Consider the following 4072-nt stretch of genomic DNA (forward strand, 5'->3'; position numbering starts at 1 on the left):
AAAAAAAAAAAAAAAAAAAAAAGAAGATGCTCTTTATGAGTTATCTTTTTAGAAATTGAGAAGATAAATAAAATGTTATCAAGAAAGAAGCTTACAAAAGCTGGAAGTCCCTCAGCTTCGAAATTCTTGTTTCTTTCACCGCTTTTCATCTCCAAAACCATAACACCAAAGCTGAAGGCTGTAGTCTAAAGATCATAAGGTTAATGTGGAATTAACCAAGTGTTGGAAACACTCTGGGTGTATCAGAAGGTTTCTAGAAGCTGGTTAAGCTGTGAACCGGTTGGTTCAATCGAGTCTGGTTTAGACTTGATCGTCCGCTATTGAGACGACATGCTCAGCTCTCTCATTGGTCACACGCTTGCACGTGTGAGGGTTTGTTAGACGACTCTTAAGTGTCTAAGCTCATCTTCTTCATCTTTATCGTTTTCATATTGTAGAGTGAGAGAGAGAAGTAAGAAAGAGACAGAGAGATCTGAGTGCTTGTAACTGTCGACGTTTAAGCTCGAGTTTGAGCTGAGTATAGTGGATTCCGGTGTACCGACGCCGGCGAGACATAGGGCTTCACATCGAAGCCTGAACTCGTTAAATCTCCTGTGTCGATTCGTTTCTTTCTTTGTTCTTTCTTTGTGTTCGATTCGATTCGTGTTTGTTCTAATCTCAAGTTCTTAGATTAGGTTTCACAAATTGGTATCAGAGCCACGTTACGGCTAAGGCGAATCAAGATCTAAGATGAGTGCGAAATTGGAAGTCGCGTTGTTCGATGGATCTGGAGATTTCTCACTTTGGAGAACGAGGATGTTTGCGCATCTAAGCGTCGTGGGATTGAAGGATGTTTTATCAGAGCATACACCTCCAGTGTTGTTAGAAGCGGAAGAGTCAGATCCAGGAAAGAAGAAGAAGCTGATTGAGGATGAGGCTACAAGACTCGATAGTTGTGACAAGGCGAAGCATGTGATTTTCTTGAATGTTGGAGACAAAGTGTTGAGGAAGATCGAAAAGTGTGCTACAGCCGCAGAGACCTGGTCTACATCAGAGCGTCTGTTTATGGTAAAGACTCTTCCAAATAGGGTTTATCTTCAGCTTAAGGTTTACAACTTTAAGATGCAAGAGTCTAAGACTTTAGACGAGAATATTGATGAGTTCTTGATGTTGATAACTGATCTCAGTCATCTAGATATAGAGGTTCCAGATGAGGTTCAGGCGGTTCTGTTACTTAGTTCTCTTGCAGCGAGATATGAGCTGCTCAAGGAGACATTGAGATATGGGAGAGAAGGAATCAAGTTTGAAGAGGTTGCGAGTGCTGCTAGATCAAAGGAGATGGAGCTTCGGGATAGCAGTGGTTTAAAGAATATCTCTGAAGCTCATTTCGTCAAAGGGAGATCAAAGAACAGGAACACTCAATAGAACAATAACAAGAATGGGCAAAGATCCAAATCCAGAGATGGTGGTAAGAAGATCTGTTGGGTGTGTGGAAAGGAGGGCCACTTCAAGAAGCAATGCTACAAGTGGTTAGAAAGAAACAAGGGAAAGAACACTCAGTCACAAAAACAAAGTGAGGCAGCAATGGTTAAGGATGATGCTCAGGATTTACTAGGTTTAGTAGCATCAGAGGTAACCTTGGCTACGAGAGAGATCAGTCAAGACGAGTGGATTTTGGATTCGGCGTGTTCTTTTCACATGACTTCAAAGAGGGACTTATTCATGGAGTTGAATGAGTTGTCAAATGGAAAGGTCCGAATGGTAAACAATACTTAGTGTGAGGTAAAAGGTATTGGGTCGATCAGGTTTTCAGAACTCGGATGGTACGACGTTTGTCTTGCATGATGTGAGGTTCATGCCTGACATTTCTCGGAATTTAATATCTCTTGGTACTTTGGAGTTGAAAGGATGTGAGTTCAAAGGAGGAAATGGTGTCCCCAAAGTAGTGAAAGGTTGTACGGTCTTCATGATGGGCACAAGGCGTCAGACGCTTTACATTCTAGATGGAGTTGCTAAACACGCAGAAGCTCATGTTGCAGAGTCATAAAAGCTTACTGACTCTGCTCATGCTGATGAACAGAGTCTGTTGTGGCACAGTCGACTAGGATACATCGGTCAGAAGGGACTTCAGGTTCTTGCCAAGAGAGGTTGTTTCAAGGACAGTAAGGTTTCGGGAGTTGACTTCTGTGAAGACTGTGTTTTCGGTAAGACTCACAAGGTGAGTTTTGGCTCAGCTCAACATGTCACTAAAGAAAAACTGGACTACGTGCATTCTGATCTATGGGGTTCTCCTATTGTACCGATGAGTTTAGGAAGATGTCAGTATTTCATCTCCTTTACGGATGACTACTCTAGGAAAGTTTGGATTTACTTCTTGAGATCCAAGGATGAGGCTTTCATGAGTTTTGTAGACTGGAAGAAAATGGTGGAGACTCAAACAGAAAAGGAAAGTAAAGAAGCTTCGTACAGAAAATGGTCTCGAATTCTGCAATCAACAGTTTGATCGCTTCTACAAGGATGAAGGTGTGGTCAGACACAGGACGTGCACCTATACTCTACAACAAAATGGAGTAGCAGAGAGACTTAACAGAACCATTATGAACAAGGTTCGAAGTATGTTAAGTGAGAGTGGTCTCGGTCAGAGATTCTGGGCAGAAGCTGCGTCTATTGCGGTTTACTTGATAAACCGATCACCCTCATCAGTAATTGACTTCAAGGTCCCTGAGGAGTTATGGACTTCCGTGATGCCTTCTTTGGATGGTTTAAGGAGGTTCGGTTGTTTGGCTTATGTTCATTCAAATGAGGGAAAGCTAGAAGCCAGGGCAAAGAAGGGAGTTTTTACAGGCTATCCAGATGGAGTTAAAGGGTTCAGAGTGTGGTTATTAGACGACAAGAAGTGCATTATTAGCAGAAATGTCGTTGATACACAGAGTTTTAAACCCTATTTTCCTACTGCAAGTGCACAGCAAAGAAGTAGTACTTAGGGGTCGAATCCCACGAAGACCAAGTTTTACTCTATGGTTCTATTGGTTCAATTTCAAGCTAAGACAATTCAAAGTTGGGTTTGTTTGGTAACAGTAACGCGATTAAAACGGTATAAAAANATTTTAGAATGAACCACAAATTTAGATTTGGGAGTATGAGAGGTTTTCTGTAAGCTGCTCCAGGTTGATCTAGATGTGTCATCTGGTGGCTTGGGTTTAAGATCCTGGTGTGCCTTCGACGCTGATTTGGTTCTGGGTTGGTTTGATTCAAGTGTAGATCGCCAAGTCTTGCATCAAGTATGGATGTCATAGCTGCGGTGGCAGACTTAAGAATCCTCCTTTCAAGACTGGATGTAGATGACTTTTCCTCTTCCGACGTCACCATGGTACCTGCAAAGAAAACAAAGATCCACCAGTAAATAGTTCCAAAAACGCATAAATGAAAACAGATCTGGGAAAATTATGCAAATGAATCCAAAAATTCTCAAATCAATTTTCAAAAATACTAGACTCGTTCCTGGTTCTAAAACAGTTGAGTTTGTAATTTTTGAACGAGTAAAACATTTTATAAAACTCTCGTAAGATAAACGAAAAATCTGGGAAAAACTGAAAGTGACGATTGGAATTTCAAAACCTGGTTGCAAAGTGGTTGCTCTGATACCACATGATAGACTCCTGGCAAGGAATCTGCTCCCAAGAACACACTTGCAAGGTCTTGAAGATAAACAGACGGATTGATGATGATCAATGGATTGAAAATGCAGCGGAATGGAGAGATGAATGACGATGAAGGTGAAATAGGTGGAATGCAGCGGATTTGAAGGGGAATTGAGATGTACTTCCAAGAGAGGTGAAAGTCTCTTAGACTACAGGCTTGGATATATCTTAGATATGACACACTAAGAAATAAACAAGTTGAGAAGATATTACACACTCCTCAGATCAAACNCTGCAAGTGCACAACAAAGAAGTAGTACTTAGGGGTCGAATCCAACGAAGACCAAGTTTTACTCTATGGTTCTATTGGTTCAATTTCAAGCTAAGACAATTCAAAGTTGGGTTTGTTTGGTAACAGTAACGCGATTAAAACGGTATAAAAAGGCAATAAG

The sequence above is a fragment of the Camelina sativa genome, chromosome 13, assembly GCF_000633955.1.
Source record: "Camelina sativa cultivar DH55 chromosome 13, Cs, whole genome shotgun sequence".
NCBI classification, from domain to species: domain Eukaryota; kingdom Viridiplantae; phylum Streptophyta; class Magnoliopsida; order Brassicales; family Brassicaceae; genus Camelina; species Camelina sativa.